Genomic DNA, 26,833 nt, shown 5'->3' on the forward strand with positions numbered 1-26,833 from the left:
CGGCGGCGGCTGCGGCGGCGGCGGGGGCGGCCACGAGCTGGGGGTGGGGGGCGGGTAGGGGAAGGAGGCCAGGCGAGGAGAGGAAGGGGGCTGGAAGGTCTCCACCTTGGCGAGTCCAGCCGTGGAGGCGCATCTTGTGTGAGTGTGAGTGAGTGAGTGTGAGTGTGTGTGTGTGTGTGTTTGTGTGTGTATAGAGAGACAGCCCCCCACCCCGGCCCACCGCTCCCTGCCCGCCCCGCCCCGCCCCGCCTGTCACCCCCGTCCCTCGGAGCCCGCCGGACCCGGCCGGTGAACTCAACAGGCCCGGCCCGGCGCGGGTCAGCGCCGGTGCGGGGCCTGGGGCGGGAGGAGGCGGCGGGGAAGTGCAGAGAGGCTCGGCTTCTTGAGCGGGGCAGGGGCGCCCTCCGCCGTCTAGGGCCACACCACCCTGAACGCGCCCGACCTCGTCTGGTCTGGGAAGCTAAGCAGGGTCGGGCCTGGTTAGTACTTGGATGGGAGACCGCCTGGGAATACCGGGTGCCGTCGGCTTCTTCTTTTTTTTTTTTTTGTTTTGCCTCCTGTTCTGTCCCCTCTCTGGGAGCGAGGCGGCGGCCCGGGGTGGGGGTCACCCCCACCCTCAGCGCCCGCCGCGGTGCCTGGCGCCCCAGCCCGCACCGTGGGGCCTCCTCTTGTCCCAAGCCGCGACACCGCCGTCACGCGGCAGCATGCGTGGCTTCTGGACTGTCAGGTCTCAGACCAAAGGTCTGCTCTGTGGGAACCGACACGCTGGAGGAAACCTTGAGAGTCTGAGAGGGGAGGGAGTTCCAGAAGAAGGCCAGGATGTCATTTGGAGGGAGTATGTGACCAGAACTCGTCCCGTTGCTTTTGGGGTTCTATGGGCTACACGTAGGAATCTTTGGTGGTGGCACCTGATGTTGGGGGATCCGGAGTCACACCCAGACCTGCTCCACAGGCCTCCTTTTACTTTTCTCTTCGGATTCATTATCTTTAAAAAGTGTCTCTTATCTCTATGATTGCATTTTCTTTTCTCTCTCTTTTCAAGCAGATGATGGGAGTCCAAGTATTAAGGTGACATGTGTTGCCCGTGCCCCCCTCCCCCCTGTGTTCTTATTCATTTACCTCTGATGTCGTTCCAGCGTATTGTGGGGGTACCAATGTTAGGGTCGGGTACGTTGCCCTCTCCCTGCCTCCCCCCTCGGGTCAGAGCCTCAAGTGCGCCCATCCCCCAGTCGGTGCGCACCCACCCCATTCCTAATGGAGGTGTATGCCCATCCCCTCCCCCCACCCGCCCGACACCCACCCGATGAAGGTGATTCCTCTGTGTCCACTTAGGTGTCCATCGGTTCGTACCCATTTGCTGGTGAGCGCGAGCACGTGGTGCTCGTGTGTCCATTCTTGGGCTACCTGGCTTACTGGAACGGGTTCCAGCTCTGGCCAGGAGAACCACGAGAGGTGCCCTCTCACCGCTGCTCCTCCTAGCTGAATAGCACTCCGTGGTGTCCACGCGCCACATTTCATTTACGCACTCGTGGGTCGATGGGCACTCGGGTCGCTTCCAGGTCTTTGCGATTGTGACTTGTGCCCTGACTCTAACCCTAACCCTTACCCAGCCCGTCTCCTCCTCGGCCCCTGCCTGACTGACTCCTTCCCGCCCGGCCTGTCACCTGTCACCGTCCTCTGCCCCTGCCTGACACGCTCCTCCCCGCCCGGGCCGTCACCGTCCTCGGCCCCTGCCTGACGGGGCTCCTCCGTCGCCTGGGCCTTCCAAGGGCTTGGTGTGGACGCTGGTTCCAGGACGCCCTCCCAGGAACCCGGTAGCAGGGCGGCCGCAGCGTCTCGCGCCACCCAACCGTCCGCCGGCCGGCGGCCGTCGCTAAGTGGCCTGCGGGGGACGTGCCCCCACTGTGGGGCGGGCGCCCAGCCTGGTGTCTTCTCTGAGGCCCCGTGGCTGCTTTCCCCCCCCCCCCGCAAGGGGAGAGCCGCGGAGGTGGGGACCGCCTCCTCGTGGGGACGTACACCCAGCTCTCCACGTCGGATTCCGGGGCTCTCTGTCCTGCCAGAAGGCCCAGCTGGCCTGCGGGTCCTTAGAGTGGCAAAAACATCCGAAAACTGAGATTGAGGGTCCGGTGGTTGTCTGCACTTTTGTGCTGGGCACCCCAGGGAGGCCCGGGGGCTGGCTGGACAACGCGGTCTGCTGGGCAGGGGGGGGGGTTTGGAGGAGCAACTGATGCCCTTTGCACTTTGGGTAGCAAGTGTCTGAGGTGTCTCTGAGCCCTGCGCCATGTCGGGGGTGGGGGGTGGGAGGTCGGGGGGGGGTGGAGGAGCAGGAGGAGGAGGAGGAGGAGGTGGGAAGGGCCGTGGCCTGCAGTCGTCTTCCCGGGGTGGCTTCTTCCACAGGCTGCTTGGCCTGGGCTCCCTGCACCTGGGCCTTTGGAGGACTGGCCCTGTGCTTGCCAACGCTTCCCCTGCAGGGACCCAGAGCTGGGAGGTTGCATCTCTCAGCCCTGGGTCGGGCAGAGCCCCAGCGGGCCATGCCCACAACCTCTCTCAGCACGGGTCCCCCAGAAGGCTCCTTTGGGACCAGGATTCTCTTGCGGGTGACTCTTTAAGGTCTGGCCCCTGGATGGAGGGGCACCAGGAGTAGAGGAGCAGGAAGGGGAAGGGGGTGGCCATGCGAGGGGACACTTTCAGGCCAAGTCCCAGCTTCAGCCTGATCCTCCTGGGAACCCCGGGGTGTACGTCACACCTCCTGGTTGTCCCGCTCTGAGACAAGGAGCCGGGCTTCGCATTCCCCCAGCAGCCAGTCGTGGGCTGAGGACACCTGGGGCGTTGGGAACTCCCTGGCTTCTCCTTGGCTTAACATCTGGAGCTGCTTGTGAATCGTGCCGCCACACACACCCGAGTGCAGGTGTCTTCTGCACAGACTGCGGGCCTCGCTCTTCTGAATGCCGCTAGCTCGCCACCCACCCACGGGTGAACCTGGTCAGGGTACTTTCTCTCGGGGGCAGACGATCCTGGCGGGCTACCGGTGTTTCTGTTTGCTCGTTTCTTTCTTCCATTTCGGGAAAGGCTTCCTTACTGGGTGTGGAAATCTCCTATGCCTTTCCTCGCCTATTCTGTCAGCTTTCAAATTCTCTTTCAGTTGCCACCCTCACAGATGGATTAGGAAACTCTTTCCGGTGCACTCATTAGTGAAATGACCTCAATGAAGCTGGAATCCAATATCTAATCGCCGATTTTTAGCGAGTCCACACGCCAGGGTGGTCGGGGTCCAATGCAGCCCCGGCCAGGCCCAGGCCCCTTGGACTGGGCCACAGGAGGACGCAGAGGAGGGTCCCGGCCCCCCCCCCCCCCCCCCGGTCGCGTTGCCGGCAGTTCTCCAAGGGCTTGGGCGTTTTCCAGAGGTAGGAGATGGAGGGGACTGATTTCTTCAGCGCCCCACAAACCACGCCACCCCACCCATGGGACACATCCCTAGAGAGAGAGAGAGACGCCCCATACACTCGCTCCCCTCCCCCATGCGCTGTGCCCCAGCCCGGGCCCGGGGGAATAGGCGGCAGCCCACCCACAGGGTGGGGGGCCCAGCTGAAAGGGGTTGTCGGGGAGGGCGGCCCCTGCCTGGGGTCAAAGGGCGGGCGATCCGCGCGTGCGCAATCGGCGGCGGCTGCGGCGGCGGCGGCGGCGGGGGCGGCCACGAGCTGGGGGTGGGGGGCGGGTAGGGGAAGGAGGCCAGGCGAGGAGAGGAAGGGGGCTGGAAGGTCTCCACCTTGGCGAGTCCAGCCGTGGAGGCGCATCTTGTGTGAGTGTGAGTGAGTGAGTGTGAGTGTGTGTGTGTGTGTGTTTGTGTGTGTATAGAGAGACAGCCCCCCACCCCGGCCCACCGCTCCCTGCCCGCCCCGCCCCGCCCCGCCTGTCACCCCCGTCCCTCGGAGCCCGCCGGACCCGGCCGGTGAACTCAACAGGCCCGGCCCGGCGCGGGTCAGCGCCGGTGCGGGGCCTGGGGCGGGAGGAGGCGGCGGGGAAGTGCAGAGAGGCTCGGCTTCTTGAGCGGGGCAGGGGCGCCCTCCGCCGTCTAGGGCCACACCACCCTGAACGCGCCCGACCTCGTCTGGTCTGGGAAGCTAAGCAGGGTCGGGCCTGGTTAGTACTTGGATGGGAGACCGCCTGGGAATACCGGGTGCCGTCGGCTTCTTCTTTTTTTTTTTTTTGTTTTGCCTCCTGTTCTGTCCCCTCTCTGGGAGCGAGGCGGCGGCCCGGGGTGGGGGTCACCCCCACCCTCAGCGCCCGCCGCGGTGCCTGGCGCCCCAGCCCGCACCGTGGGGCCTCCTCTTGTCCCAAGCCGCGACACCGCCGTCACGCGGCAGCATGCGTGGCTTCTGGACTGTCAGGTCTCAGACCAAAGGTCTGCTCTGTGGGAACCGACACGCTGGAGGAAACCTTGAGAGTCTGAGAGGGGAGGGAGTTCCAGAAGAAGGCCAGGATGTCATTTGGAGGGAGTATGTGACCAGAACTCGTCCCGTTGCTTTTGGGGTTCTATGGGCTACACGTAGGAATCTTTGGTGGTGGCACCTGATGTTGGGGGATCCGGAGTCACACCCAGACCTGCTCCACAGGCCTCCTTTTACTTTTCTCTTCGGATTCATTATCTTTAAAAAGTGTCTCTTATCTCTATGATTGCATTTTCTTTTCTCTCTCTTTTCAAGCAGATGATGGGAGTCCAAGTATTAAGGTGACATGTGTTGCCCGTGCCCCCCTCCCCCCTGTGTTCTTATTCATTTACCTCTGATGTCGTTCCAGCGTATTGTGGGGGTACCAATGTTAGGGTCGGGTACGTTGCCCTCTCCCTGCCTCCCCCCTCGGGTCAGAGCCTCAAGTGCGCCCATCCCCCAGTCGGTGCGCACCCACCCCATTCCTAATGGAGGTGTATGCCCATCCCCTCCCCCCACCCGCCCGACACCCACCCGATGAAGGTGATTCCTCTGTGTCCACTTAGGTGTCCATCGGTTCGTACCCATTTGCTGGTGAGCGCGAGCACGTGGTGCTCGTGTGTCCATTCTTGGGCTACCTGGCTTACTGGAACGGGTTCCAGCTCTGGCCAGGAGAACCACGAGAGGTGCCCTCTCACCGCTGCTCCTCCTAGCTGAATAGCACTCCGTGGTGTCCACGCGCCACATTTCATTTACGCACTCGTGGGTCGATGGGCACTCGGGTCGCTTCCAGGTCTTTGCGATTGTGACTTGTGCCCTGACTCTAACCCTAACCCTTACCCAGCCCGTCTCCTCCTCGGCCCCTGCCTGACTGACTCCTTCCCGCCCGGCCTGTCACCTGTCACCGTCCTCTGCCCCTGCCTGACACGCTCCTCCCCGCCCGGGCCGTCACCGTCCTCGGCCCCTGCCTGACGGGGCTCCTCCGTCGCCTGGGCCTTCCAAGGGCTTGGTGTGGACGCTGGTTCCAGGACGCCCTCCCAGGAACCCGGTAGCAGGGCGGCCGCAGCGTCTCGCGCCACCCAACCGTCCGCCGGCCGGCGGCCGTCGCTAAGTGGCCTGCGGGGGACGTGCCCCCACTGTGGGGCGGGCGCCCAGCCTGGTGTCTTCTCTGAGGCCCCGTGGCTGCTTTCCCCCCCCCCCCGCAAGGGGAGAGCCGCGGAGGTGGGGACCGCCTCCTCGTGGGGACGTACACCCAGCTCTCCACGTCGGATTCCGGGGCTCTCTGTCCTGCCAGAAGGCCCAGCTGGCCTGCGGGTCCTTAGAGTGGCAAAAACATCCGAAAACTGAGATTGAGGGTCCGGTGGTTGTCTGCACTTTTGTGCTGGGCACCCCAGGGAGGCCCGGGGGCTGGCTGGACAACGCGGTCTGCTGGGCAGGGGGGGGGGGTTTGGAGGAGCAACTGATGCCCTTTGCACTTTGGGTAGCAAGTGTCTGAGGTGTCTCTGAGCCCTGCGCCATGTCGGGGGTGGGGGGTGGGAGGTCGGGGGGGTGGAGGAGCAGGAGGAGGAGGAGGAGGAGGTGGGAAGGGCCGTGGCCTGCAGTCGTCTTCCCGGGGTGGCTTCTTCCACAGGCTGCTTGGCCTGGGCTCCCTGCACCTGGGCCTTTGGAGGACTGGCCCTGTGCTTGCCAACGCTTCCCCTGCAGGGACCCAGAGCTGGGAGGTTGCATCTCTCAGCCCTGGGTCGGGCAGAGCCCCAGCGGGCCATGCCCACAACCTCTCTCAGCACGGGTCCCCCAGAAGGCTCCTTTGGGACCAGGATTCTCTTGCGGGTGACTCTTTAAGGTCTGGCCCCTGGATGGAGGGGCACCAGGAGTAGAGGAGCAGGAAGGGGAAGGGGGTGGCCATGCGAGGGGACACTTTCAGGCCAAGTCCCAGCTTCAGCCTGATCCTCCTGGGAACCCCGGGGTGTACGTCACACCTCCTGGTTGTCCCGCTCTGAGACAAGGAGCCGGGCTTCGCATTCCCCCAGCAGCCAGTCGTGGGCTGAGGACACCTGGGGCGTTGGGAACTCCCTGGCTTCTCCTTGGCTTAACATCTGGAGCTGCTTGTGAATCGTGCCGCCACACACACCCGAGTGCAGGTGTCTTCTGCACAGACTGCGGGCCTCGCTCTTCTGAATGCCGCTAGCTCGCCACCCACCCACGGGTGAACCTGGTCAGGGTACTTTCTCTCGGGGGCAGACTCTGATCCTGGCGGGCTACCGGTGTTTCTGTTTGCTCGTTTCTTTCTTCCATTTCGGGAAAGGCTTCCTTACTGGGTGTGGAAATCTCCTATGCCTTTCCTCGCCTATTCTGTCAGCTTTCAAATTCTCTTTCAGTTGCCACCCTCACAGATGGATTAGGAAACTCTTTCCGGTGCACTCATTAGTGAAATGACCTCAATGAAGCTGGAATCCAATATCTAATCGCCGATTTTTAGCGAGTCCACACGCCAGGGTGGTCGGGGTCCAATGCAGCCCCGGCCAGGCCCAGGCCCCTTGGACTGGGCCACAGGAGGACGCAGAGGAGGGTCCCGCCCCCCCCCCCCCCCCCCCCCCCCCGGTCGCGTTGCCGGCAGTTCTCCAAGGGCTTGGGCGTTTTCCAGAGGTAGGAGATGGAGGGGACTGATTTCTTCAGCGCCCCACAAACCACGCCACCCCACCCATGGGACACATCCCTAGAGAGAGAGAGAGACGCCCCATACACTCGCTCCCCTCCCCCATGCGCTGTGCCCCAGCCCGGGCCCGGGGGAATAGGCGGCAGCCCACCCACAGGGTGGGGGGCCCAGCTGAAAGGGGTTGTCGGGGAGGGCGGCCCCTGCCTGGGGTCAAAGGGCGGGCGATCCGCGCGTGCGCAATCGGCGGAGGCGGGCGTTTGCGGGGGCGGCCACGAGCTGGGGGTGGGGGGCGGGTAGGGGAAGGAGGCCAGGCGAGGAGAGGAAGGGGGCTGGAAGGTCTCCACCTTGGCGAGTCCAGCCGTGGAGGCGCATCTTGTGTGAGTGTGAGTGAGTGAGTGTGAGTGTGTGTGTGTGTGTGTTTGTGTGTGTATAGAGAGACAGCCCCCCACCCCGGCCCACCGCTCCCTGCCCGCCCCGCCCCGCCCCGCCTGTCACCCCCGTCCCTCGGAGCCCGCCGGACCCGGCCGGTGAACTCAACAGGCCCGGCCCGGCGCGGGTCAGCGCCGGTGCGGGGCCTGGGGCGGGAGGAGGCGGCGGGGAAGTGCAGAGAGGCTCGGCTTCTTGAGCGGGGCAGGGGCGCCCTCCGCCGTCTAGGGCCACACCACCCTGAACGCGCCCGACCTCGTCTGGTCTGGGAAGCTAAGCAGGGTCGGGCCTGGTTAGTACTTGGATGGGAGACCGCCTGGGAATACCGGGTGCCGTCGGCTTCTTCTTTTTTTTTTTTTTGTTTTGCCTCCTGTTCTGTCCCCTCTCTGGGAGCGAGGCGGCGGCCCGGGGTGGGGGTCACCCCCACCCTCAGCGCCCGCCGCGGTGCCTGGCGCCCCAGCCCGCACCGTGGGGCCTCCTCTTGTCCCAAGCCGCGACACCGCCGTCACGCGGCAGCATGCGTGGCTTCTGGACTGTCAGGTCTCAGACCAAAGGTCTGCTCTGTGGGAACCGACACGCTGGAGGAAACCTTGAGAGTCTGAGAGGGGAGGGAGTTCCAGAAGAAGGCCAGGATGTCATTTGGAGGGAGTATGTGACCAGAACTCGTCCCGTTGCTTTTGGGGTTCTATGGGCTACACGTAGGAATCTTTGGTGGTGGCACCTGATGTTGGGGGATCCGGAGTCACACCCAGACCTGCTCCACAGGCCTCCTTTTACTTTTCTCTTCGGATTCATTATCTTTAAAAAGTGTCTCTTATCTCTATGATTGCATTTTCTTTTCTCTCTCTTTTCAAGCAGATGATGGGAGTCCAAGTATTAAGGTGACATGTGTTGCCCGTGCCCCCCTCCCCCCTGTGTTCTTATTCATTTACCTCTGATGTCGTTCCAGCGTATTGTGGGGGTACCAATGTTAGGGTCGGGTACGTTGCCCTCTCCCTGCCTCCCCCCTCGGGTCAGAGCCTCAAGTGCGCCCATCCCCCAGTCGGTGCGCACCCACCCCATTCCTAATGGAGGTGTATGCCCATCCCCTCCCCCCACCCGCCCGACACCCACCCGATGAAGGTGATTCCTCTGTGTCCACTTAGGTGTCCATCGGTTCGTACCCATTTGCTGGTGAGCGCGAGCACGTGGTGCTCGTGTGTCCATTCTTGGGCTACCTGGCTTACTGGAACGGGTTCCAGCTCTGGCCAGGAGAACCACGAGAGGTGCCCTCTCACCGCTGCTCCTCCTAGCTGAATAGCACTCCGTGGTGTCCACGCGCCACATTTCATTTACGCACTCGTGGGTCGATGGGCACTCGGGTCGCTTCCAGGTCTTTGCGAATGTGACTTGTGCCCTGACTCTAACCCTAACCCTTACCCAGCCCGTCTCCTCCTCGGCCCCTGCCTGACTGACTCCTTCCCGCCCGGCCTGTCACCTGTCACCGTCCTCTGCCCCTGCCTGACACGCTCCTCCCCGCCCGGGCCGTCACCGTCCTCGGCCCCTGCCTGACGGGGCTCCTCCGTCGCCTGGGCCTTCCAAGGGCTTGGTGTGGACGCTGGTTCCAGGACGCCCTCCCAGGAACCCGGTAGCAGGGCGGCCGCAGCGTCTCGCGCCACCCAACCGTCCGCCGGCCGGCGGCCGTCGCTAAGTGGCCTGCGGGGGACGTGCCCCCACTGTGGGGCGGGCGCCCAGCCTGGTGTCTTCTCTGAGGCCCCGTGGCTGCTTTCCCCCCCCCCCGCAAGGGGAGAGCCGCGGAGGTGGGGACCGCCTCCTCGTGGGGACGTACACCCAGCTCTCCACGTCGGATTCCGGGGCTCTCTGTCCTGCCAGAAGGCCCAGCTGGCCTGCGGGTCCTTAGAGTGGCAAAAACATCCGAAAACTGAGATTGAGGGTCCGGTGGTTGTCTGCACTTTTGTGCTGGGCACCCCAGGGAGGCCCGGGGGCTGGCTGGACAACGCGGTCTGCTGGGCAGGGGGGGGGGGTTTGGAGGAGCAACTGATGCCCTTTGCACTTTGGGTAGCAAGTGTCTGAGGTGTCTCTGAGCCCTGCGCCATGTCGGGGGTGGGGGGTGGGAGGTCGGGGGGGGGTGGAGGAGCAGGAGGAGGAGGAGGAGGAGGTGGGAAGGGCCGTGGCCTGCAGTCGTCTTCCCGGGGTGGCTTCTTCCACAGGCTGCTTGGCCTGGGCTCCCTGCACCTGGGCCTTTGGAGGACTGGCCCTGTGCTTGCCAACGCTTCCCCTGCAGGGACCCAGAGCTGGGAGGTTGCATCTCTCAGCCCTGGGTCGGGCAGAGCCCCAGCGGGCCATGCCCACAACCTCTCTCAGCACGGGTCCCCCAGAAGGCTCCTTTGGGACCAGGATTCTCTTGCGGGTGACTCTTTAAGGTCTGGCCCCTGGATGGAGGGGCACCAGGAGTAGAGGAGCAGGAAGGGGAAGGGGGTGGCCATGCGAGGGGACACTTTCAGGCCAAGTCCCAGCTTCAGCCTGATCCTCCTGGGAACCCCGGGGTGTACGTCACACCTCCTGGTTGTCCCGCTCTGAGACAAGGAGCCGGGCTTCGCATTCCCCCAGCAGCCAGTCGTGGGCTGAGGACACCTGGGGCGTTGGGAACTCCCTGGCTTCTCCTTGGCTTAACATCTGGAGCTGCTTGTGAATCGTGCCGCCACACACACCCGAGTGCAGGTGTCTTCTGCACAGACTGCGGGCCTCGCTCTTCTGAATGCCGCTAGCTCGCCACCCACCCACGGGTGAACCTGGTCAGGGTACTTTCTCTCGGGGGCAGACTCTGATCCTGGCGGGCTACCGGTGTTTCTGTTTGCTCGTTTCTTTCTTCCATTTCGGGAAAGGCTTCCTTACTGGGTGTGGAAATCTCCTATGCCTTTCCTCGCCTATTCTGTCAGCTTTCAAATTCTCTTTCAGTTGCCACCCTCACAGATGGATTAGGAAACTCTTTCCGGTGCACTCATTAGTGAAATGACCTCAATGAAGCTGGAATCCAATATCTAATCGCCGATTTTTAGCGAGTCCACACGCCAGGGTGGTCGGGGTCCAATGCAGCCCCGGCCAGGCCCAGGCCCCTTGGACTGGGCCACAGGAGGACGCAGAGGAGGGTCCCGGCCCCCCCCCCCCCCGGTCGCGTTGCCGGCAGTTCTCCAAGGGCTTGGGCGTTTTCCAGAGGTAGGAGATGGAGGGGACTGATTTCTTCAGCGCCCCACAAACCACGCCACCCCACCCATGGGACACATCCCTAGAGAGGGAGAGAGACGCCCCATACACTCGCTCCCCTCCCCCATGCGCTGTGCCCCAGCCCGGGCCCGGGGGAATAGGCGGCAGCCCACCCACAGGGTGGGGGGCCCAGCTGAAAGGGGTTGTCGGGGAGGGCGGCCCCTGCCTGGGGTCAAAGGGCGGGCGATCCGCGCGTGCGCAATCGGTGGCGGCGGCGGCGGGGGCGGCCACGAGCTGGGGGTGGGGGGCGGGTAGGGGAAGGAGGCCAGGCGAGGAGAGGAAGGGGGCTGGAAGGTCTCCACCTTGGCGAGTCCAGCCGTGGAGGCGCATCTTGTGTGAGTGTGAGTGAGTGAGTGTGAGTGTGTGTGTGTGTGTGTTTGTGTGTGTATAGAGAGACAGCCCCCCACCCCGGCCCACCGCTCCCTGCCCGCCCCGCCCCGCCCCGCCTGTCACCCCCGTCCCTCGGAGCCCGCCGGACCCGGCCGGTGAACTCAACAGGCCCGGCCCGGCGCGGGTCAGCGCCGGTGCGGGGCCTGGGGCGGGAGGAGGCGGCGGGGAAGTGCAGAGAGGCTCGGCTTCTTGAGCGGGGCAGGGGCGCCCTCCGCCGTCTAGGGCCACACCACCCTGAACGCGCCCGACCTCGTCTGGTCTGGGAAGCTAAGCAGGGTCGGGCCTGGTTAGTACTTGGATGGGAGACCGCCTGGGAATACCGGGTGCCGTCGGCTTCTTCTTTTTTTTTTTTTTGTTTTGCCTCCTGTTCTGTCCCCTCTCTGGGAGCGAGGCGGCGGCCCGGGGTGGGGGTCACCCCCACCCTCAGCGCCCGCCGCGGTGCCTGGCGCCCCAGCCCGCACCGTGGGGCCTCCTCTTGTCCCAAGCCGCGACACCGCCGTCACGCGGCAGCATGCGTGGCTTCTGGACTGTCAGGTCTCAGACCAAAGGTCTGCTCTGTGGGAACCGACACGCTGGAGGAAACCTTGAGAGTCTGAGAGGGGAGGGAGTTCCAGAAGAAGGCCAGGATGTCATTTGGAGGGAGTATGTGACCAGAACTCGTCCCGTTGCTTTTGGGGTTCTATGGGCTACACGTAGGAATCTTTGGTGGTGGCACCTGATGTTGGGGGATCCGGAGTCACACCCAGACCTGCTCCACAGGCCTCCTTTTACTTTTCTCTTCGGATTCATTATCTTTAAAAAGTGTCTCTTATCTCTATGATTGCATTTTCTTTTCTCTCTCTTTTCAAGCAGATGATGGGAGTCCAAGTATTAAGGTGACATGTGTTGCCCGTGCCCCCCTCCCCCCTGTGTTCTTATTCATTTACCTCTGATGTCGTTCCAGCGTATTGTGGGGGTACCAATGTTAGGGTCGGGTACGTTGCCCTCTCCCTGCCTCCCCCCTCGGGTCAGAGCCTCAAGTGCGCCCATCCCCCAGTCGGTGCGCACCCACCCCATTCCTAATGGAGGTGTATGCCCATCCCCTCCCCCCACCCGCCCGACACCCACCCGATGAAGGTGATTCCTCTGTGTCCACTTAGGTGTCCATCGGTTCGTACCCATTTGCTGGTGAGCGCGAGCACGTGGTGCTCGTGTGTCCATTCTTGGGCTACCTGGCTTACTGGAACGGGTTCCAGCTCTGGCCAGGAGAACCACGAGAGGTGCCCTCTCACCGCTGCTCCTCCTAGCTGAATAGCACTCCGTGGTGTCCACGCGCCACATTTCATTTACGCACTCGTGGGTCGATGGGCACTCGGGTCGCTTCCAGGTCTTTGCGAATGTGACTTGTGCCCTGACTCTAACCCTAACCCTTACCCAGCCCGTCTCCTCCTCGGCCCCTGCCTGACTGACTCCTTCCCGCCCGGCCTGTCACCTGTCACCGTCCTCTGCCCCTGCCTGACACGCTCCTCCCCGCCCGGGCCGTCACCGTCCTCGGCCCCTGCCTGACGGGGCTCCTCCGTCGCCTGGGCCTTCCAAGGGCTTGGTGTGGACGCTGGTTCCAGGACGCCCTCCCAGGAACCCGGTAGCAGGGCGGCCGCAGCGTCTCGCGCCACCCAACCGTCCGCCGGCCGGCGGCCGTCGCTAAGTGGCCTGCGGGGGACGTGCCCCCACTGTGGGGCGGGCGCCCAGCCTGGTGTCTTCTCTGAGGCCCCGTGGCTGCTTTCCCCCCCCCCCGCAAGGGGAGAGCCGCGGAGGTGGGGACCGCCTCCTCGTGGGGACGTACACCCAGCTCTCCACGTCGGATTCCGGGGCTCTCTGTCCTGCCAGAAGGCCCAGCTGGCCTGCGGGTCCTTAGAGTGGCAAAAACATCCGAAAACTGAGATTGAGGGTCCGGTGGTTGTCTGCACTTTTGTGCTGGGCACCCCAGGGAGGCCCGGGGGCTGGCTGGACAACGCGGTCTGCTGGGCAGGGGGGGGGGTTTGGAGGAGCAACTGATGCCCTTTGCACTTTGGGTAGCAAGTGTCTGAGGTGTCTCTGAGCCCTGCGCCATGTCGGGGGTGGGGGGTGGGAGGTCGGGGGGGGGGGTGGAGGAGCAGGAGGAGGAGGAGGAGGAGGTGGGAAGGGCCGTGGCCTGCAGTCGTCTTCCCGGGGTGGCTTCTTCCACAGGCTGCTTGGCCTGGGCTCCCTGCACCTGGGCCTTTGGAGGACTGGCCCTGTGCTTGCCAACGCTTCCCCTGCAGGGACCCAGAGCTGGGAGGTTGCATCTCTCAGCCCTGGGTCGGGCAGAGCCCCAGCGGGCCATGCCCACAACCTCTCTCAGCACGGGTCCCCCAGAAGGCTCCTTTGGGACCAGGATTCTCTTGCGGGTGACTCTTTAAGGTCTGGCCCCTGGATGGAGGGGCACCAGGAGTAGAGGAGCAGGAAGGGGAAGGGGGTGGCCATGCGAGGGGACACTTTCAGGCCAAGTCCCAGCTTCAGCCTGATCCTCCTGGGAACCCCGGGGTGTACGTCACACCTCCTGGTTGTCCCGCTCTGAGACAAGGAGCCGGGCTTCGCATTCCCCCAGCAGCCAGTCGTGGGCTGAGGACACCTGGGGCGTTGGGAACTCCCTGGCTTCTCCTTGGCTTAACATCTGGAGCTGCTTGTGAATCGTGCCGCCACACACACCCGAGTGCAGGTGTCTTCTGCACAGACTGCGGGCCTCGCTCTTCTGAATGCCGCTAGCTCGCCACCCACCCACGGGTGAACCTGGTCAGGGTACTTTCTCTCGGGGGCAGACTCTGATCCTGGCGGGCTACCGGTGTTTCTGTTTGCTCGTTTCTTTCTTCCATTTCGGGAAAGGCTTCCTTACTGGGTGTGGAAATCTCCTATGCCTTTCCTCGCCTATTCTGTCAGCTTTCAAATTCTCTTTCAGTTGCCACCCTCACAGATGGATTAGGAAACTCTTTCCGGTGCACTCATTAGTGAAATGACCTCAATGAAGCTGGAATCCAATATCTAATCGCCGATTTTTAGCGAGTCCACACGCCAGGGTGGTCGGGGTCCAATGCAGCCCCGGCCAGGCCCAGGCCCCTTGGACTGGGCCACAGGAGGACGCAGAGGAGGGTCCCGGCCCCCCCCCCCCCCCGGTCGCGTTGCCGGCAGTTCTCCAAGGGCTTGGGCGTTTTCCAGAGGTAGGAGATGGAGGGGACTGATTTCTTCAGCGCCCCACAAACCACGCCACCCCACCCATGGGACACATCCCTAGAGAGGGAGAGAGACGCCCCATACACTCGCTCCCCTCCCCCATGCGCTGTGCCCCAGCCCGGGCCCGGGGGAATAGGCGGCAGCCCACCCACAGGGTGGGGGGCCCAGCTGAAAGGGGTTGTCGGGGAGGGCGGCCCCTGCCTGGGGTCAAAGGGCGGGCGATCCGCGCGTGCGCAATCGGCGGCGGCTGCGGCGGCGGCGGGGGCGGCCACGAGCTGGGGGTGGGGGGCGGGTAGGGGAAGGAGGCCAGGCGAGGAGAGGAAGGGGGCTGGAAGGTCTCCACCTTGGCGAGTCCAGCCGTGGAGGCGCATCTTGTGTGAGTGTGAGTGAGTGAGTGTGAGTGTGTGTGTGTGTGTGTGTGTGTGTGTGTATAGAGAGACAGCCCCCCACCCCGGCCCGCCGCTCCCTGCCCGCCCCGCCCCACTCCGCCTGTCACCCCCGTCCCTCGGAGCCCGCCGGACCCGGCCGGTGAACTCAACAGGCCCGCCCGGTGCGGGTCAGCGCCGGCGCGGGGCCTGGGGCGGGAGGAGGCGGCGGGGAAGCGCAGAGAGGCTCGGCTTCTTGAGCGGGGCAGGGGCGCCCTCCGCCGTCTAGGGCCACACCACCCTGAACGTGCCCGATCTCGTCTGGTCTCGGAAGCTAAGCAGGGTCGGGCCTGGTTAGTACTTGGATGGGAGACCGCCTGGGAATACCGGGTGCCGTAGGCTTCTTTTTTTTTTTTTTTTTTTTTGTTTTGCCTCTTGTTCTGTCCCCTCTCTGGGAGCGAGGCGGCGGCCCGGGGCGGGGGTCACCCCCACCCTCAGCGCCCGCCGCGGTGCCTGGCGCCCCAGCCCGCACCGTGGGGCCTCCTCTTGTCCCAAGCCGCGACACCGCCGTCACGCGGCAGCATGCGTGGCTTCTGGACTGTCAGGTCTCATACCAAAGGTCTGGCACCCTGTCTGACCGTCCCCCATGGGTGTGTGGACACACGCAGATCGACACAGCGCACGGCCTGCCCATCTCCCATGGGTGTGTGGAAACAGCTAGATCCACACAGAACCCTGCCTTCCTGTCACCCATGGGTGAGTGGACACAGCCTGATCCACACTGCGCCCTGCCTGCCTGTGTCCCTTTGGTGTGTGGACACAGCCAGTTCCACACTGCGCCCTGACTGCCCGTCTCCCGTGGGTGAGTTTACACAGTCACATCCACACTGCGCCCTGTCCGCCTGTCTCTGCTGGGTGTGTGGACACAAGAAGTTCCACACAGCGCACTGCCACCCGTCTCCCGTGGGTGAGGGGACACAATAAATCCACATGGCGCCCAGCCAACATGTCTCCCATGGGTGAGTAGACACAGCCACGTCCACACAGCGTCCTGCCTACCCGTCTGTTTGATGTGTGGACACAGCAAGTTCCACACTGCTCCCTGTCTGCCCGTGTCCCGTGGATGTGTGGACAATGACAGTTCCACACATAGCCCAGCCTGCATGTCACCCATGGGTGAGTGGATACAGCCAGATCCACACTGTGCCCTGCCTGCCCTTCTCCCGTGGGTGAGTGGACACAGCCAGATCCACACGGCGAACAGCCTGCCCGTCTCCCATGGTTCAGTGGACACAGCCACATCCAAACTGCGCCTGACTGACCGTCTCCCTTTGGTTTTTGGACACAGCCACATCCACACGACGCCCTTCCTGCCCGTCTCCCGTGAGTAAGTGGACACAGCCAGTTCCACACAGAGCCCTGCCTGCCCATCTCCCTTTGGTGAGTGGACACCTCCACATCCGTACTGCGCCCTGCATGCCCGTCTCCCATGGGTGAGTGGACACAGCCAGTTCCACACTGCGCCTAGCCTGCCCGTCACCCATGGGTGAGTGGACACAGCTAGATCCACACTGCGCCCGGCCTGCACGTCTACTGTGCTTGTGTGGACACAGTCAGTTCCACACTGCGCCCGGCCTGCTCGTCTCCCGTGCTTGTGTGGACACAGTCAGTTCCACACAGAGCACTGCCTGACCGTCTCCCGTAGGTGTGTGGACATAGCCAGTTCCACACTGCGCTCTGCCTTCTCGTCACCCATGCGTGAGTGGACACAGCCAGATGCACACTGCGCCCTGCATGCCCCTCTCCCGTTTGTGTGTGGACACAGCCAGATCCACACGGCTCCCAGCCTGCCCGTCTCCCGTGGGTGTGTTGACACAGCCACATCCACACAGCACCCTGCTTGACCGTCTCCCGTGGGTGAGTAGACACAGCCAGTTCCACACTGCGCCCTGCCTGCCCGTCTCCCGTGGGTGAGTGGAGACAGCCACATCTACACATGCCCTGCCTGCCCGTCTCTGGTGGGTGTGTGGACACAGCCATTTCCACACTGCGTCCTGCTTGCCCGTCACCCATGGGTGAGTGATCACAGCCAGATCCACACTGCACCCTGCCTGTCCTTCTCCCGTGGTTGAGTGGACACAGCCAGTTCCACACTGTACCCTGCCTGCCAGTCTCCTGTGGGTGAGTGGAGATAGCCACATCCACACAGCGCCCTGCCTGCCCGTCTCTTGTGGGTGTGTGTACACAGCCATTTCGACACTGCGCCCTGCTTGCCCGTCAACCATGTGTGAGTGGACACAGCCAGATCCACACAGCACCCTGCCTGCCCGTCTCCGGTGGGTGTGTGGACACAGCCATATCCACACAGCGCCCTGCCTGCCCGTCTCCCATGGGTGAATGGACACAGACAGATCCACACAGCGCCCTGCATGCCCGTCTCCGGTGGGTGTGTGGACACAGCCAGATCCACACAGCGCCCTGATGCCCGTCTCCCATGGGTGATTGGACACAGCCAGATCCACACAGCGCCCTGCCTGCCCGTCTCTGGTGGGTGTGTGGACACAGCCAGATCCACACAGCGCCCTGCCTGCCCATCTCCCATGAGTGTGTCGACACAACCATATCCACACGGCGCCCAGCCTGCCCGAATCCCGTGGGTGAGTGGACACAGCCACATCCACACAGCACCCTTTCTGACCATCTCCCATGGATGTGTGGACACAGCATGTTCCACACAGCGCCCTGCCTGCCCGTCTGCCGTGGGTGAGTGGACACAGCCAGATCCACATAGCGCCCTCCCTGCCCGTCTCCGTGAGTGTGTGTACACGGCAACATCCACACGGCGCCCAGCCTGCCCGTCTCCCGTGCGTGAGTGGACACAGCCACATCCACACAGCCCCCTGCCTGCCCGTCTACCGTGGGTGAGTAGACACAGCCAGATCCACACAGTGCTGCGACCTGCCTGCCCGTCTCCCGTATGTTAGTGGACATAGCCAGATCCACACAGTGCCCTGCCTGCCCGTCTCTCATGAGTGTGTCGACACAACCAGATCCACACGGCGCCCAGCCTGCACGTCTCCCATGGGTGTGTGGACGCAGCCAGATACACACAGCGCCCTGCCTGCCCGTCTCCCGTGGGTGAGTGGACACAGCCAGATCCACACTGCACCCTGCCTGCCCGTCTCCCAAGGGTTAGTGGACACAGCCAGATACACACAGTGCCCTGCCTGCCCGTCTCCCATGGGTATGTGGACACGGCCAGAACCACACTGCACTCTGCATGCCCGTCTCCCGTGGGTGTGTGGACACAGCGAGTTCCACACAGAACCCTGCCTGGCAGTCTCCCATGGGTGTATGCACACAGCCGGATCCACACGACGCCCAGCCTGCCCGTCTCCCATGGGTGTGTGGACACAGTCAGATGCACACGGCACCCAGCCTGCCCGTCTTCAGTGAGTGAGTGGACACAGCCAGATATACACTGCGCCCTGCCTGCCCATCTACTGTGGGTGTGTGGTCACAGCCAGTTGCACACAGAGCCCTGCCTGCCCGTCTCCGGTGCGTGTGTGGACACAGCCAGTTCCACACTGCGCCCTGCCTGCCCATCTCCCGTAGGTGAGTAGACACTACCATTTCCACACTGCGCCCTGCCTGCCAATCTTCCGTGGCTGAGTGGAGACAGGCACATCCACACAGAGTCCTGCCTGCCCGTCTCTGGTGGTGGTTGTGGACACTGCCAGTTCCAAACTGCGCCCTGCCTGCCAGTCACAGATGTGTGATTGGACACAGCCACATCCACACTGCGCCCTGCCTGCCAGTCTCCCGTGGGTGTGTGGATACGGCAAGATCCACACTGCGCCCTTCCTGCCCGTCTCCCGTGTGTGAGTGGGCACAGCCACATCTATACTCCACCCTGCCTGCCCGTCACCCATGGGTGAGTGGACATAGCCAGTTCCACACTGCGCCCTGCCTGTCTGTCTCGTGGGTGAGTGGACACAGCCAGTTCCACACAGCGCCCTACCTGACGTCTCAGGTGGTTGTGTGGACACAGCAAGTTCCACACTGCACCCTGCCTGCCCGTCTCCCGTGGGTGAGTGGACACAGCCACATTCACACTGCGCCCTGCCTGCCAGTCTCCCGTGGGTGAGTGGACACAGCTAGTTCCACACAGAGCCCTTCCTGCCCGTCTCCCTTGGGTGAGTGGACACAGCCACTTCTACACTCTGCCCTGCCTGCCCGTCTCCTGTAGGTGAGTGGACACAGCCACATCCACATGCGACATTCCTGTACATCTCCCGTGGATGAGAGGACACAGACAGTTCCACACTGCGACCTGCTTGCCCGTCTGACTTGGGTGTGTGAACACGGCAAGATCCACACTGCGCCCTGCCTGCCTGTCTCCCGTGGGTGAGTGGACACAGCCTGTTACACACTGTGCCCTACCTGCCCGTCTCCCGTGGGTGAGTGGACACAGCCACATCCACACTGCGCCCTGCCTGCCCGACTCCCGTGGGTGTGTGGACACGGCCAGATCCACACAGCGCCCTGCCTGCCCATCTCCCGTGGGTGAGTGGACACAGACACATTCACACTGCGCCGTGCCTGCCCGTCTCCCATGGGTGTGTGGACACAGCAAGATCCACTCTGCGCCCTGCCTGTCCGTCTCCCGTGGGTGAGTGGACACAGCCAGATCCACACTGCGCCTTGCCTGCCCGTCTGCCGTGGGTGAGTGGACACAGCCAGATCCGCACTGCGCCCTGCCTGCCCGTCTGCCGTGGGTCAGTGGACATAGCCAGATACACACAGCACCCTCTTTACCCGTCTCTCATGGGTGAGTGGACACAGCCAGATCCACACTGCGCCCTGCCTGCCCGTCTGCCGTGGGTCAGTGGACATAGCCAGATACACACAGCACCCTCTCTGCCCGTCTCCCGTGGGTGAATGGACACAGCCAGATCCTCACTGCGCCTTGCCTGCCCGTCTGCCGTGGGTGAGTGGACACAGCCGGATCCGCACTGCGCCCTGCCTGCCCGTCTGCCATGGGTGAGTGGACACAGCCAGATCCGCACTGCGCCTTGCCTGCCCATCTGCCGTTGGTCAATGGACATAGCCAGATCCACACAGCACCCTCTCTGTCCGTCTCCCGTGGGTGAGTGGACACAGCCAGATCCGCACTGTGCCCTGCCTTCCCGTCTGCCTTGGGTGAGTGGACACAGCCAGATCCGCACGGCGCGCTGCCTGCCCGTCTGCCGTGGGTCAGTGGACATAGCCAGATCCACACAGCACCCTCTCTGCCCGTCTCCCGTGGGTGAGTGTACACAGCCAGATCCACACTGAGCCCTCAATGCCCGTTTCCCGTGGGTCAGTGGGCACAACCAGATCCACACTGCGCCCTCATGCCCGTCTCCCGTGGGTGAGTGGACACAGCCAGATCCACACTGCGCCCTCACTGCCCATCTCCCTTAGGTGAGTGGACACAGCCAGATCAACACGGCGCCCTCACTGCCCGTCTACCTTAGGTGAGTGGACACAGCCAGATCCACACTGCGCCCTCACTGCCCGTCTCCCTTGGGTGAGTGGACACAGCCAGATCCCCACTGCGCCCTCACTGCCCGTCTCCCATGGGTGAGTAGACAAAGCCAGATCCGCACTGCGCCCTGCCTGCCGGTCTGCCGTGGTTGAGTGGACACAGCCAGATCCGCACTGCGCCCTGCTTACCCGTCTGCCATGGTTCAGTGGACACAGCTATATCCACACAGCACCCTCTCTGCCCGTCTCCCTTGGGTGAGTGGACATAGCCAGATCCACACTGCGCTCTCACTGCCCGTCTCCCGTGGGAGTGTGAACACAGCCAATTCCACACTGTGCCCTGCCTGCCCGTCAACCATGGATGAGTGGACACAGCCAGATCCACACTGTGCACTCACTGTCCATCTCCCGTGAGTGAGTGGACACAGCCAGATCCACACTGAGCCGTCACTGCCCGTCTCCCGTGAGTGAGTGGACACAGCCAGATCCACACTGAGCTCTCACTTCTCGTCTCCCGTGAGTGAGTGGACACAGCCAGATCCACACTGCGCCCTGCCTGCCCGTATGCCGTGGGTGAGTGGACACAGCCAGATCCACACGGCACCCTGCCTGCCCGACTCCCGTGGGTGAGTGGACACAGCTAGATCCACACTGTGACCTGCCTGCCCGTCTCCCGTGGGTGAGTGGACACAGCCAGATCCACACTGCGCCTTGCCTGCCCATCTCCCGTGGGTGAGTGGACACAGCCAGATCCCCACAGCACCCTGACTGCCCGTCTGCCCTGGGTGAGTGGACACAGCCAGATCCACAATGCGCTCTCACTGCCCGTCTCCCGTGGGAGTGTGGACACAGCCAGATCCACACTGTGCCCTGCCTGCCTATCTCCCGTGGCGAGTGGACATAGCCAGATCGACACAACACCCTCTCTGCCCGTCTCCCATGGGTGAGTGGACACACCCAGATCCACACTGTGCCCTGCCTGCCCGTCTCCCGTGGGTGAATGGACACAGCCAGATCCACACTGTGCCCTGCCTGCCCGTCTCCCGTGGGTGAGTGGACACAGCCAGATCCACACTGCGCCTTGCCTGCCCGTCACCCGTGGGTGAGTGGACACAGCCAGATCCCCACAGCGCCCTGACTGCCCGTCTGCCGTGAGTGAGTGGACAAAGCCAGATCCACACTGTGCCCTCACTACTTGTCTCCCGTTGGTGTGTGGACACAGCCAGATCCACACTGTTCCCTGCCTGACTGTCTCCCGTGTGTGAGTGGACATAGCCAGATCCACACAGCACCCTCTCTGCCAGTCTCCCGTGGGTGAGTGGACACAGCCAGATCCGCACTGCGCCCTGCCTGCCCGTCTGCTGTGGGTCAGTGGACATAGCCAGATCCACACAGCACCCTCTCTGCCCGTCTCTTGTGGGTAAGTGGACACAGCCATATCCACATGTGCCTTGCCTGCCCGTCTTCCGTGGGTGAGTGGTCACAGCCAGATCCGCACTGCAGCCTGCCTGCCCGTCAGCCATGGGTGAGTGGACACAGCCTGATCCACACTGCGCCCTACCTGCCCGTCTCTTGTGGGTAGTGGACACAGCCAGATCCGCACAGGCCCTGCCTGCCAGTCTGCCGTGGGTGAGTGGACACAGCCAGATCCGCACTGCGCCCTGCCTGCCCATCTGCCGTGGGTCAGTGGACATAGCCAGATCCACTCAGCACCCTTTCTGCCCGTCTCCCGTGGGTGAGTGGACACAGCCATATCCACACTGCTCCTTGCCTGCCCGTCTCCCGTGGGTGAGTGGACACAGCCAGATCCGCACTGCGCCCTGCCTGCCCGTCTGCCGTGGGTGAGTGGACATAGCCAGATCCACACTGGGCCCTGCCTGCTCGTCTGCCATGAGTCAGTGGACATAGCCAGATCCACACAGCACCCTCTCTGCCCGTCAACCTTAAGGTAGTGGACACAGCCAGATCCACACAACGCCTTGCCTGCCCGGCTCCCGTGGGTGAGTGGACACAGCCAGAACAACACTGCGCACTCACTGCCCGTCTCCCGTGGGAGTGTGGACACAGCCCGATCCACACTGCGCAATGCCTGCCCCTCTGCCGTGGGTCAGTGGACATAGCCAGATCCACACGGCACCCTCTCTGCCCATCTCCCGTGGGTGAGTGGACACAGCCAGATCCACACTGCGCCCTGCCTGCCCGTCTGCCGTGGGTGAGTGGACACAGTCAGATCCGCACTGCGCCCAGCCTGACCGTCTGCCGTGGGTGAGTTGACACAGCCAGATCCGCACTGCGCCCTGCCTGCCCGTCTGCCGTGGGTGATTGGACACAGCAATATCCGCACTGCGCCCTGCCTGCCCATCTGCCGTGGGTCAGTGGACATAGCCAGATGCAAACAGCACCCTCTCTGCCCGTCTCCCGTGGGTGAGTGGACACAGCCAGATCCACACTGTGCCCTGCCTGCCCTTCTCCAATGGGTGAGTGGACACAGCCAGATCCACACTGCGCCTTGCCTGCCCGTCTCCCATGGGTGAGTGGACACAGCCAGATCCCCACAGCGCCCTGACTGCCCGTCTGCTGTGGGTGAGTGGACACAGCTAGATCCACACTGCGCCCTCACTGCCCGTCTCCCGTGGGAGTGTGGTCACAGCCAGATCCACACTGTGCCCTGCCTGCCTGTCTCCCGTCGGTGAGTGGACATAGCCAGATCCACACAGGACCCTCTCTGCCCGTCTCCCGTGGGTGAGTGGACACAGCCAGATCCACACTGCGCCTTGCCTGCCCATCTACCGTGGGTGAGTGGACACAGCCAGATCCGCACTCCGCCCTGCATGCCCGTTTGCCGTGGGTGAGTGTACAAAGCCAGATCCGCACTGCGCCCTGCCTCCCCGTCTGCCGAGGGTCAGTGGACATAGCCAGATCCACACAGCACCCTCTCTTCCCGTCTCCCGTGGGTGAGTGGACACAGCCAGATCCAAACTGCGCCTTGCCTGTCGGTCTCTCGTTGGTGAGTGGAGACAGCTAGATCCGCAGTGCGCCCTGCCTGCCCGTCTGACGTGGGTGAGTGGACACAGCCTGATCCGCACAGCGCCCTGCCTGCCCATCTGCCGTGGGTCAGTGGACATAGCCAGATCCACACAGCACCCTCTCTGTCCGTCTCCCGTGGGTGAGTGGACACAGCCAGATCCACACTACGCCTTGCCTGCCCGTCTCCCGTGGGTGAATGGACACATCCAGATCAGCAATGCGCAATGTCTGCCCGTCTTCCGTAGGTGAGTGGACACAGCCAGATCCGCACTGCGCCCTGCCTGTCCGTCTGCCGTGGGTCAGTGGACATAGCCAGATCCACACAGCACCCTCTCTGCCCGTCTCCCGTGGGTGAGTGGACACAGCCAGAACCGCACTGCGCCTTGCCTGCCCGTCTCCCGTGGGTGAGCGGACACAGCCAGATCCAAACTGCGCCCGGTCTGCCCGTCTGCCGTGGGTGAGTTTACACAGCCATATCCGCACTGCGCTCTGCCTGTCCATCTGCCGTGGGTCAGTGGACATAGCCAGATCCACACAGCACCCTCTCTGCCCGTCTCCCGTGGGTGAGTGGACACAGCCAGATCAACACTGCGGCTTGACTGCACGTCTCGCGAGGGTGAGTGGGCACAGCCAGATCCGCAATGCGCCCTGCCTGCCCGTCTGCCTTGGGTGAGTGGACATAGCCAGATCCGCACTGCGCCCTGCCTGCTCGTCTGCCATGAGTCAGTGGACATAGCCAGATCCACACATCACCCTCTCTGCCCGTCTCCCGTGGGTGAGTGGACACAGCCAGATCCACAGTGCGCATTGCCTGCCCGTCTCCCGTGGGTGAGTGGACACAGCCAGATCTGCACTGTGCCCTGCCTGCCTGTCTGCCGTGGGTCAGTGGACACAGCCAGATCCGCACTGCGCCCTGCCTGCCCGTCTTCCATGGGTCAGTGGACATAGCCAGATCCACACAGCAACCTCTCTGCCCGTCTCCCGTGGGTGAGTGGACACAGCCAGATCCACACTGCGCCCTGCCTGCCGGACTCCTGTGGGTGAGTGGACACAGCCAGATCCACACTGTGCCCTGCCTGCCCGTCTCCCGTGGGTGAGTGGACCTAGCCAGATCCACACTGTGCCCTGCCTGCCCGTCTCCCGTGGCTGAGTGGACACAGCCAGATCCACACTGCGCCTTGCCTGCCCGTCTCCCGTGGGTGAGTGGACACAGCCAGATCCCCACAGCGCCCTGACTGCCCATCTGCCGTGGGTGAGTGGACACAGCCAGATCCACAATGCGCTCTCACTGCCCGTCTCCCGTGGGAGTGTGGACACAGCCAGATCCACACTGTTCCCTGCCTGCCTGTCTCCCGTGGGTGAGTGGACATAGCCAGATCCACACAGCACCCTCTCTGCCCGTCTCCCATGGGTGAGTGGACACACCCAGATCCACACTGTGCCCTGCCTGCCCCTCTCCCGTGGGTGAATGGACACAGCCAGATCCACACTGTGCCCTGCCTGCCCGTCTCCCGTGGGTGAGTGGACACAGCCAGATCCACACTGCGCCTTGCCTGCCCGTCTCCCGTGGGTTAGTGGACACAGCCAGATCCCCACAGCGCCCTGACTGCCCGTCTGCCATGAGTGAGTGGACACAGCCAGATCCACACTGTGCCCTCACTACCTGTCTCCCGTTGGAGTGTGGACACAGCCAGATCCACACTGTGCCCTGCCTGCCTGTCTCCCGTGGGTGAGTGGACATAGCAAGATCCACACAGCACCCTCTCTGCCCGTCTCCCGTGCGTGAGTGGACACAGCCAGATCCGCACTGCGCCCTGCCTGCTCGTCTGCCGTGGATCAGTGGACACAGCCAGATCCACACTGCGCCTTGCCTGCCCGTCTCCCGTGGATGCGTGGACACAGCCAGATCCGCACTGCGCACTGCCTGTCCGTCTGCCATGGGTGAGTAGACACAGCCAGATCCGCACTGCGCCCTGCCTGCCCAAGTGCCGTGGGTCAGTGGACATATCCAGATCCACACAGCACCCTCTCTGCCCGTCTCCCGTGGGTGAGTGGACACAGCCAGATCCACACTGCACATTGCCTGCCCGTCGCCCGTGGGTGAGTGGACACAGCCAATTCCGTACTGCTCCCTGTCTGCCCGTCTGCCGTGGGTGAGTGGACACAGCCAGATGCACACTGCGCCCTGCCTGCCCGTCTGCTGTGGGTCAGTGGACATAGCCAGATCCACACAGCACCCTCTCTGCCCGTCTCTTGTGGGTGAGTGGACACAGCCATATCCACATGTGCCTTGCCTGCCCGTCTCCCGTGGGTGAGTGGACACAGCCAGATCCTCACTGCGCCCTGCCTGCCCGTCTGCCGTGGGTCAGTGGACATAGCCACATCCACAGAGCACCCTCTCTGCCCGTCTCCCGTGGGTGAGTGGGCACAGCCAGATCCGCACTGCGCCCTGCCTGCCCGTCTGCCGTGGATCAGTGGACACAGCCAGATCCACACTGCGCCTTGCCTGCCCGTCTCCCGTGGATGTGTGGACACAGCCAGATCCGCACTGCGCGCTGCCTGTCCGTCTGCCATGGGTGAGTAGACACAGCCAGATCCGCACTGCGCCCTGCCTGCCCGTGTGCCGTGGGTCAGTGGACATATCCAGATCCACACAGCACCCTCTCTGCCCGTCTCCCGTGGGTGAGTGGACACAGCCAGATACACACTGCGCATTGCCTGCCCGTCGCCCGTGGGTGAGTGGACACAGCCAATTCCGCACTGCTCCCTGTCTGCCCGTCTGCCGTGGGTGAGTGGACACAGCCAGATCCGCACTGCGCCCTGCCTGCCCGTCTGCTGTGGGTCAGTGGACATAGCCAGATCCACACAGCACCCTCTCTGCCCGTCTCTAGTGGGTGAGTGGACACAGCCATATCCAAATGTGCCTTGCCTGCCCGTCTCCCGTGGGTGAGTGGACACAGCCAGATCCGCACTGCGCCCTGCCTGCCCGTCTGCCGTGGGTCAGTGGACATAGCCACATCCACAGAGCACCCTCTTTGCCCGTCTCCCTTCGGTGAGTGGACACAGCCAGATCCACACTGCGCATTGCCTGCCCGTCGCCCGTGGGTGAGTGGACACAGCCAATTCCGCACTGCTCCCTGTCTGCCCGTCTGCCGTGGGTGAGTGGACACAGCCAGATCCGCACTGCGCCCAGCCTGCCTGTCTGCTGTGGGTCAGTGGACATAGCCAGATCCACACAGCACCCTCTCTGCCCGTCTCTTGTGGGTGAGTGGACATATCCAGATCCAAAATGCGCCCGGTCTGCCCGTCTGCCGTGGGTGAGTTGACACAGCCAGATCCGCACTGCGCCCTGCCTGCCCGTCTGCCGTGGGTGAGTGGACACAGCCAGATCCGCACTGCGCCCTGCCTGCCCATCTGCCGTGGGTCAGTGGACATAGCCAGATTCACACAGCACCCTCTCTGCCCGTCTCCCTTGGGTGAGTGGACATAGCTAGATCCACACTGCGCCTTGCCTGCCCGTCTCC

At 63.6% G+C, this 26,833-nt stretch overlaps 5 non-coding genes across 5 annotated transcripts; all 5 read left to right on the forward strand.

The window, feature by feature from the left end:
* The first annotated feature begins 409 nt into the window (after positions 1-409).
* On the forward strand, positions 410-528 carry LOC142873952 (5S ribosomal RNA). Its single transcript, XR_012921924.1, has one exon. It is a non-coding gene; the product is annotated as a 5S ribosomal RNA (ribosomal RNA).
* Positions 529-4,070: 3,542 nt separating this feature from the next.
* Positions 4,071-4,189, forward strand: LOC142873953 (5S ribosomal RNA). Its single transcript, XR_012921925.1, has one exon. It is a non-coding gene; the product is annotated as a 5S ribosomal RNA (ribosomal RNA).
* A 3,542-nt stretch (positions 4,190-7,731) lies between these two features.
* On the forward strand, positions 7,732-7,850 carry LOC142873954 (5S ribosomal RNA). Its single transcript, XR_012921926.1, has one exon. It is a non-coding gene; the product is annotated as a 5S ribosomal RNA (ribosomal RNA).
* A 3,529-nt stretch (positions 7,851-11,379) lies between these two features.
* LOC142873955 (5S ribosomal RNA) lies at positions 11,380-11,498 on the forward strand. The gene has a single exon (XR_012921927.1). It is a non-coding gene; the product is annotated as a 5S ribosomal RNA (ribosomal RNA).
* A 3,538-nt stretch (positions 11,499-15,036) lies between these two features.
* LOC142874030 (5S ribosomal RNA) lies at positions 15,037-15,155 on the forward strand. Its single transcript, XR_012921935.1, has one exon. It is a non-coding gene; the product is annotated as a 5S ribosomal RNA (ribosomal RNA).
* Positions 15,156-26,833: the final 11,678 nt, after the last annotated feature.

This window comes from Microcebus murinus, chromosome 11, assembly GCF_040939455.1.
Source record: "Microcebus murinus isolate Inina chromosome 11, M.murinus_Inina_mat1.0, whole genome shotgun sequence".
NCBI lineage: Eukaryota > Metazoa > Chordata > Mammalia > Primates > Cheirogaleidae > Microcebus > Microcebus murinus.